The following is a 10559-nucleotide window of genomic DNA, read 5'->3' as shown; positions in this document are numbered from 1 at the left end:
GCAGATGCCCTTACAGCCATAACCCAGTCATGGGAAACACCCATACACACACACACACACACACACATACACACACACGGAGAGACCATTCAAACTTCACACAGAAATGCCAACTGGCCCAGCCAGGACTCGAACCAGCAACCTTCTTGCTGTGAGGTGATAGTGCTAACCACCGAGCCACCATGCTGCCCATATTTCCTATTTCAAATTCACAAATCTGACATTTAAATTACCACATTTGGAACACAATTTAGAGCCAGTTACATTTTGCCAATTGCTACTGCATTTATTAATATAATTAATAATGAAAACGCCTAATGCATTGTCTTATTTGCATCTTATGGCTCGTATAGTGACAAACGACCTATAGGTTTGTAGCTATAAGTTGGAGTACATGTCGGAAATGGCCTTCACTCTCTACACTGTAGCATATAGAGTAGAAACTGTGTGCTGCGTGTGTCTGGCTCATGCTCTCTCTGTCTCTGCCGGGTCCAGATGTCCCTCTGTACTTCTTGTCTCTTTCATGTAGTTGTTAATGAGAGAGTCACATATGGCCTTCACCCTTGTTAGGCGGATGGGTGACACTTTCGGGGAAGTGGGGGAGTGTGGTGGAGCTCATGAAAGGGCCGCGCGGGGCACTGATCCAGGTATAGCGGGCGGTGGAGATGAGTGGGGTGAGCAAGACCAAGGGTCATATCATTAAATGCTTTATGGGTGATTTCAGACGGTCACATTTATACACTTAATGGGGATCCTGTGGATAATATGAGTGTTAATCTGGAATTTAGCTCATGGGTTTCTGCGGGAATGCAGACCACTGTTGCTTTGAGATCTGGAAATTGAATTTTGAAACTGTGAAGCATCATTTTTGATGTGTTATTTATTTTATTGGTGAGATAATAATAAAAAATTGTATTGTAAATTCACCAATTAGTACAGCGTGATATTGATTATTGACAAATTTCAGTGAAGGTTAATGCTATAGAAAGCAGGTGTTATGTTTTTTTTTTTTTTTTTAAATAATTAATTAAATTCATAAATTTTCCTTTGGCTTAGTCACTTATTTATCAAGGGTCGCCACAATGGAATGAACCACCAACTATTCAAGCACATGTTTTAAGAAGCGGATGCTTTTCCAGCTGCAACCCAGAATTGGGAAACACCCATACACACCCATTGACACACATACACTAAGGACAATTTTGTTTACCCAATTCACCTATAGCACATGTCTTCTGATTTATGGTGGAAGCTAGAGCACCCAGAGGAAACACGGGGAGAACATGCAAACTCCACACAGAAATACCAACTCAATGCTGTGAGATGTGAGATGAGCCACAGTGCTGCCTAAATAAATTAATAATGTATAACCTGGTACTTTTTAAATATAGTTAATTTAAATAAGTATTATGTGATAGCGTTTAATTTTTCTAGAATAATTTGTATGCTTAATGTGTAAGAAACATCCACAGAGGAAAATGTTTACAGACTTTAGACTTGTTTTGGGATTATATTAGTTGTTATCATACAATTGTGTCTATTACAAGATAGATTTTAATGTGTAGTAATTTAAAAAGAAGATAGTATCATTGAAACAGGATTGTAGCTTTTCTTAATAGTTTGAACAAATTTGATTTTAATATTTTGTATTTTTCTCTTTATTGTTTATTATTAATATTCTATTAGGTATTTATTTTGATTAATTCAGGTTAATTGGTAAAAATTATACATATTTCTTTGAACTAACAGCATGGGTGAAAATTAAATGTGTTTAAGCCTTTTTAGCACTGTATCATGTTAAATGTTACCATTATTATTTTCTGATTTCTTTGTTTTGCATTGTGTATTGTTTGGCATGTTGACATGCAATACTGCTTCCGACCTCTGGGGGCACTAGGTTGATTTGCACCTGTATGAAGAGTCACTTACCATAGAGTAAATAGAAGTGTTTGGTAGAGTGGTCACCTCATGTACCACTTTCGCTACCGACTTTCAAAGTCAGTCCAGTGTTTGAGAACTATTGAAGTTATCGCTCAATTGTGAGTATATGTGTGTTTTATTTGATGTGTTGTGTGCAAGCAGTTATTTATGCCATTTTTGATTGCTTGTTTTAGAAAGGACTGTTTATATGTTGCGTATGTTGGCTTGCTGTTTCTCACTGGGAGAAGCTAAGTTTAACAAACTTCTCGGGGAGCAACAATCTCACTTAAACAGAAGGTAACTTGACTGCTTTCATACACATAACAACAGTCTCTTCTAATGAGCGACAGGACATCAGAAGGAATTATTTAATCGCTCTCAAGTGTTCTAATATGATGTGGTCACTGACTCTTTTTTTTTTTTTTTTTTTTTTTTCAGAAAGACTATTTAGTTTCTGACTTTGAAATGCCTTTTATTTTGGTTGTGATTGATGTTTTGTTGTTTATTTAATGAGAACCAAACATGTGGCTAAAATAAAAAAGAGTTTACATTTGATTTAATTTGTTTCAAGAGAGTGCTTGTTCAGTAAAGGCAAAATTCTGTAGAACCCCCTCAGAGTGATACCAAATCAAGGAGAGGAGGTGTTGCTGCACATGTGAAAATATTATTTTTATATATATATATATATATATATATATATATATATATATATATATATATATATATATATATATACATATATATATATATATATATATATATATATATATATACATATATATATATATATATATATATATATATATATATATACATATATATATATATATATATATATATATACATATATATATATATATATATATATATATACATATATATATATATATATATATATATATATATATATATATATATATACATATATATATATATATATATATATATATACATATATATATATATATGTATATATATATATATATATATACATATATATATATATATATATATATATATATATATATATATATATATATATATATATATATATATATATACATATATATATATATATATATATATATATATATATACATATATATATATATATATATATATATATATATATACATATATATATATATATATATATATATATATACATATATATATATATATATATATATATATACATATATATATATATACATATATATATATATATATATATATATATATATATATATATATATATATATATATATATATACATATATATATACACATATACATATATATATATATATATATATATATATATATATATATATATATATATATATATATATATATACATATATATATATATATATATATATATATATATATATATATATATATATATATATACATATATATATATACATATATATATATATATATATATATATATATATACATATATATATATATACATATATATATATATATATATATATATATATATATATATATATATATATATATACATATATATATATATATATATATATATATATATATATATATACATATATATATATATATATATACATATATATATATATATATACATATATATATATATATATATAAATATATATATATATATATGGGGCGAAGCAATGGCGCAGTAGGTAGTGCTGTTGCCTCACAGCAAGAAGGTCGCTGGTTCGAGCCTCGGCTCAGTTTCTGTGTGGAGTTTGCATGTTCTCCCTGCGTTCGCATGGCTTTCCTCCGGGCGCTCCGGTTTCCCCCACAGTCCAAAGACATGCTGTGCAGGTGAATTGGGTAAGCTAATATGTTCCTAGTGTACGAGTGTAAATGAGTGTGTACTGTTGTTTCCCAGAGATGGGTTGCAGCTGGAAGGGCATCCGCTGCGTAAAACATATGCTAGAAAAGTTGGCGGTTCATTCCGCTGTGGCGACCTCGGATTAATAAAGGGACTAAGCCTAAAAGAAAATGAATGAATGATACTTGGCATCCTTACATCTTCAGCACAAGATGAACACATTTTTTTTATTTTATATTATTTTATTCCAGTTGTTTCCTTTTTCAAAAAAACTAAATGTTTTAGTTGAATGTTTCTTTTAGTTAACTGTGTATCGCTATAAAACTTTGGTCACACTTTGCAATAGGGTTTCATTAGTTAGAAGGTACCTATGATGAACATCATCTTTTGTAAGCTGTTCGGACAGAACTATGTGCAGGTATAGTGTGTCCGCAGTCATATTGAAGTGATATAAAGACAATAAGTCTATATTTAAAAATTTCCTGACGTTAAAATAATATCCAAATCCCTCCCATTTTGAGGCCAACCGCAAAGTGACGTAGGAGTGCAGTTTCCCCGCCCACTGAATTGGTTGACAGCCGCATATTAACATGTCTCCATAGTATTACGTATAATCATATCAACTGGACAGAACATGCGCAAAGCAACTGGGATTAAAAGATCGCTCTCTGTGATCATCCGTCATCATCAAATGTGAACAAGAGTGAGTTTTACAAGTTTAAAACATTAATAAAACAGTGTATGATTGTAATTAATTACAGCTATTTTAACATCTTTATCACTACAGCTGCATGTCAGTACAACTATTAGAGAAGACGCTTCAATACCAGTTTGTGGACGTTAAATCAGGTTTATTTTCTACATCAACATAACGGATATCCATATAGTAGTGTGTATTTACAAGTACCCTGTCACATTTGCTGTGCAAAGTAAACGAGTACTGTGTGTATGTGTGTGTGTGTGTGTGCGTGAACTTTGTAACAACATTGTGTGTGATTCATCATTGCAGAAAGGCTTGAATTAACTCCACAACAAATCCATAAAATAATCATTGGGAGTTCTTATTGTAGTTTTTCCTCACAAATGTTTCGTGAGATCTGCTTCCTTCATGTCTGTCACTGTACTGTTTATCTGCTACAGCCGAGGCGGAGATTGAGGCACACTGACAGGCACGTGGGAATGGTGGGCGGTAAGCCCTAGCATTAAAGGCACAAGCCACAAAAACAGCTACAATGTGCTCAGAGCAGAACCTTCCAAACTTCTGAAAGGTCTATTAAATAATCTGATAGGTGTTTTGAGCTGAAACTTTACAGAAACATTCTGGAGACACAAAAGAGTTAACTTAAATCTTGAAAAAGGGATAAAATAGGTGCTCTTTAATGTATTTGCTTACATAAATTAAGCACAAACGATATTTGTACAGAATTTATTAACCATAGTTCAACATTTACTAGTGCTTTATTAAAATACTAATCCATGCTTGTTAACATTAGTTAATGCACAGTGAGTTAACATAAACTATCAACGAAGGACTGTATTTTGATTAACTAATGTTAACAAGCATGTCACTAAAACTTCCAAAATAACTTGCTTGAAAGTTGCTAGGAAAGTAATAAGTAAAAAAGAGAGAACACTTCACTTGCATTTTTATTTGTTGGAGCCTCTAAACTGATTGTACTTCAAAAATATTCCCACTTGAAAAATTCAACAAATTGGGTTCAAGAGGGTTTCGAGAAGTTTGCTGCAAACAACTGCAATTTACTTTGCATGTGTCATCTGAATATTCATAAACACCCCGAGTTCGACCTTTCCTGAACAGACATGTGTTTCGCTTAATATGGTAAAGCTGAATCTAGCATTGCTGGCCAACACATTTCAGAAAAAAGCTCAATGACAATTTTATCACAAAATAAAACAATGCAATGATGCTTGCATTTGTTAAAGCAAAAACATCTTTGCCAAACTGTTTTACAATGCTCTTTATAATGCAAATGCATCCATTACTATTTCCATAAACAGCAAGGTAGAGCTCAGATTTTTGTTTCAATCCTAAATAGAGATAATTTTCCACACCTGGAAAAGGATGGTGAAATGAGAAAAAATTCTGCCAATCATTATTTATGATCAATACTGATTTATCAAATCCAAAAAAATAAAGTTTGTTCTACTTAATTTCACGTATATATATGCATATTTTAATATTTTATTATATACATACATGAAATGTATGAAAATGTTTATTTGCAATCCCAAATCAGAAAAATTATGGAAAACGCAAACAAAAAAATAAAGTGATTTCTAAATTGACTTGTATTTCATTGCAGACATACAAGAGCACACTTTTTATGTGTTCCTTAGGATTTTTTATGTTTCAAAATAAACACATTCCAATTTTATTTCTTGCAACATATTTAAAAAATGGAACAGTAAAGCATTTACCACTTGATAATGTTGTCATTGCTTTTTACAACACTTAAAAGACATTTAGGAACTGAAGACATCAAATGATGAACCAGAGCATCTACAGCAGGAGAATGAGAGATGAGCCTCCTCATTCTTTACGCTTTCACTCTTGTGAATAGGGAAACGTGTTGTAAGCAGACATCCATTAGCCTATAAATTTTTTTTTTTTTGTTAAGCGCAAAGATTTGTTTAAAAAAACTATTTCTAAATTCAGTTCTAATTTCCAGCAAATGAATAAATGAACAATAATAGTGTGCTATTATGAGTTATATCCTAATACACATGCTATGCTCCATATAGTCTAAACCCAGCAGGTGGGCAAATCTAAGCTTGTTTTTAATAAAACAAATATAAATATGCACTAATAAATAATACTGCTAATAATAATAACATTATACAAAAGCAAATTGTTATAAATAAACTGAAAAAGCCCCCCGAGATGAAGAAAGCATGAAAGTATAGTTCTGTTTTTGTAGCCTAAAAATAATAATTTTTGTATTATTATATTTTAATCTTTTAATTATTTTTCATATGTAACGATATTTGCGTATTGCTGTACATTCTGTGTGTATTAAGCAATGTTTAAGCGAGGGCCACAACTAACGCGCTCTGCGCTGGACTATAGACCTGCTTTAATCTGGTCTACTGAACAGTCCATTATAGTTCCTCAAAACAGCAACACGACCCTTTTTTGGACCAGAACGCCTATGGGCGCACATATGAGTGCAAATGCATGTGCTGTTTAAGCAGTGTGATGCAAAATGTCGAAATGACTCTTGCGCCGAGCTGAAACTAGCAAACAACAATTGTGTCGCACCGTGCGTCACATTGCGCTGCGTGTACTGTATGATAGGGCTCATGTTTGCTACATGGAATGCAAAAACTTTGAAGCTCAATATCTCAAAATCATTCAGAACACAGATAGAACCTTTTGATTCCAAGGTGACGATTTTTAAAACTACTTTGTAAATTACAATTCGGCGAAAATATACAGCAATTGGAGTATTTGTTACTTTACACCACTGGTTACAGGGTATGCACCAACAAGACTGTGTCTGTTAGTGTGTGTGCTGTTTAAATGGTCCATTTAATCAGTCTAGAGTAGCTCCCAGCTGTGTGTGTGCATCACACAATGCAAAACCGGGACAGGTGTGTGTGTGTGGTGCCTGAAGGGAGTTGTAGTTCATGTGAGTGCTGAATTATAGTCAGAGTGAAAGTGAATGTTCTCCAGCGATCTGTGAGGGTTAGATCACTGGTGATTGTAACATTACCACTGTAGAAATAAATAAAATGTGATAGTGTGAACTACCTATTATGGTGAACTACCTATTAATACCAGTAAAATTCTCGCAACCATAACTACATGAAATTTTAACCTCTTACATGCAACAAAATATGCTGCTGCTTGTTCAAACTACTGATTAATACGAGCTGAAATGACAATTCTTGAGATTTTTATGGGACAACTTGATTGTTTTATGTTCAGTCCACTTAAATGTGTTAAGTTAACTTGAGTGATGACTGAATTGTGTGGAACCCTACATCTTTAACAGTGCATATTGCCTTTTTTGCATGCAGTTAGTGCATGGCGAGTGTTGATTTCAACCCTGCTCATATCAGCAGTCTGTGGACGACAGCTGTGAATGTGTGCAGCCTCTCACCGCTCTCACCTGGAGATGCTCTTGTATGACCAGGTCTGCTTTTTCAAAGGAGGCTTTATTTATGAGAGCAGCGGTTCAAAGGGCCGTCCACCTTCACTTCAAACAAGTACAACCAAACTCTGCACGCTTTCTTCTGCAGTTTCAGCAGCGCAAGGTCAAGCCTTTGGTCCCTTCAAAAGAGCCACTTAAACGCAGACACAGATACAGGGACGCGGGGAGAAAAAAAAGGTGAGAAGAATAGAGTGAATCGTTAAAAAGAGTGGAGAGAGCGATGAGAGGACAGATGATGTTTGAAAGAGAAGGTGAACGGAGGACGGCGGAGAGATGGAAGAGTTTTCAGATGAGAGGAAGGACACGCTTTACCAGAGAGCTGGAGTTGACATCAGACAGCAGCTCTTCTGAGGAGATTCATCCAGCTCAGTCATCTTCTGACCTTCAGCTACAAGAAAGAGACGAGACAAAAGATCAGGAGAAGCTCAGTGTCAGTGCTGTTTACATGAACTCGAGATCTTCAAACCTTCCTGTTAAATTAAAGAATAGAGCGTTCTTCAACAGCGACTGCATGGGAGAGAAAAGGACATTACTAGACACAAGCTGTGGTGAAACAGAACTGAATCGTATTGAATATACTGTAGATGAGCTGTGTGTGGTCTTCTGAAATCATGAAGCAAAGTTTTTTTTTCTCTCTTTACTTTTTTAAATCACATTCTTTACATTTTCTTAATTAAATAAACATCACTTTGTGTGTGTTTGTGTGTGTGTCTTTGTGTGTTTATACAAATACAGTAGATTGCACAATTATTAGCCCTCCTATGACACTTTGGGATGTAATTTTTTTTTTTTTTTAATAATTTGCCTTAGTTTGGCTGCAATAAAAGCCCGTTTTAAAAACTTTTTAAAAACAGTGTTTTTGGTCAATATTATTAGCCTTTTTTTTTTTTTTTTTTTTACAATTGGCTACAGAACAATGTTATCCGATAATGTGACTATAGCTAATAAACCTAGTTAAGTCTTTAAATTGGATTTTAAGAACACTAGTATCTTGCAAAATAACTAGTGAAATATTATGTTCTTTCATCATGGCCAAAAAAAGAAATTAGTTATTACAAATTAGTTATTAACCCTATTATGTTAAAAAAAAAAGGGTTGAAAAAATATTGTCTGATCAACAGAACAAATGTATTTACACTATATTAGTCAAAAGTTTGACACTATAACACTTACTATTAACAAATAAGTCACCGAGCCTGTGTTTATTTGACTGTTAATTAATACTATTTAAAATATAAAAAGGTTTTATTTTAATATATTTTATTGTGTTATTTATTCCTGTGATCCTGGCAATTTTTTAAGCATATACATATATACAGGGCTTGATGTTAACTTTGTTAATCACTAGCTACTGTTTTCCAACGTTACTAGTCACATGCTTTATTCCCTAGCCACAAGTTTTATTGTTGGAAAAATATATTTTACATGGATACATTTGACTTTGGCTTGCTAAAAATGACCATTTTTAAAATTTTGTCTCATGTCCACATGCCTCCTCGTTATTAGAACTTTTAAAATTTTCATTTCACATGACTTTTTAGGGCTCAACACTAAGGGTTTACCCATTTTTTTTTTTTATCTGGCCACGCCAAACTAATTATTTCCTTGCCACAAATAATGTCAAAACAAGCTAAATATAGCTGTATACGTACACTTTATTTAACAAAAATGTCCTTAAAAACAACAACAATAAATTAAATTTTTAAAAATATATATTCATTTATCTAAAACTATACACAACCCAGATTAATAAAGAAACTAAGCTGAAAATAAAATAAATGAACGAATGAATAAAACTATACACAGTAGTTTGTCTAGGCTAAAGGTCCCAGATCATCAGGCAACTTATAAATTAAAAGTTCATTTTAATCTCATTTTAAAGCCAAGTGAAAAACCGGTGAAAAACATTCTGTGTGCGATAGTGAAAGAAAGATCACTATTACTATATATATATATATATATATATATATATACAGTTGAAGTCAGAATTATTAGCCCCCTTCGAATTTTTTTCTTCTTTTTTAAATATTTCCCAAATGATGTTTAACAGAGCACGGAAATTTTCACAGTATGTTTGATAATATTTATTTTTCTGGAGAAAGGCTTATTTGTTTTATTTCGGCTAGAATAAAAGCAGTTTTTAATTTCTTAAACATCATTTTAGGGACAAAATTATTAGCCTCTTTAAGCTAATTTTTTTATCGATAATCTACAGAACAAACCACTGTTATACAATAACTTGCCTAATTACCCTAACCTACCTAGTTAACCTAATTAACCTACTTAATCCTTTAAATGTCACTTTAAGCTGTATAGAAACGTCTTGAAAAATATCTAGTAAAATATTATTTACTGTCATCATGGCAAAGATAAAATAAATCCGTTATTAGAAATCAGTTATTAAAACTATTATGTTTAGAAATGTGTTGAAAAAATCTTCTCTCCTTTAAACAGAAATTGGGGAAAAAATAAACAAGCGGTCTAATAATTCAGGGGGGCTAATAATTCTGACTTCAACTGTATATATATATATATATATATATATATATATATATATATATATATATATATATATATATATATATATATATATAAATATATATACACACACACACACACACACACACACA

General features: G+C 31.8%; 1 long non-coding RNA gene across 2 annotated transcripts in view; it reads left to right on the top strand.

The window, feature by feature from the left end:
- Positions 1-1963: 1963 nt before the first annotated feature.
- LOC141376064 (uncharacterized) overlaps positions 1964-10559 on the top strand; it is a 42302-nt gene continuing 33706 nt past the window's right edge. Inside the window, exons 1-2 of one of the 2 annotated variants that reach the window (XR_015499106.1) lie at positions 1964-2039; positions 7912-8621. This is a non-coding gene — a long non-coding RNA (uncharacterized LOC141376064). Of the gene's footprint in view, positions 2040-7911; positions 8622-10559 lie in introns of those variants that run through there. The other variant, XR_015499105.1, reaches the window with a different exon arrangement.

This window comes from Danio rerio, chromosome 9 (genome assembly GCF_052040795.2).
Source record: "Danio rerio strain M-AB ecotype USA chromosome 9, GRCz13ab, whole genome shotgun sequence".
NCBI lineage: Eukaryota > Metazoa > Chordata > Actinopteri > Cypriniformes > Danionidae > Danio > Danio rerio.
Note: the sequence above shows the minus strand (reverse complement) of the source record. Positions and strands in the feature narration are given on the sequence as shown.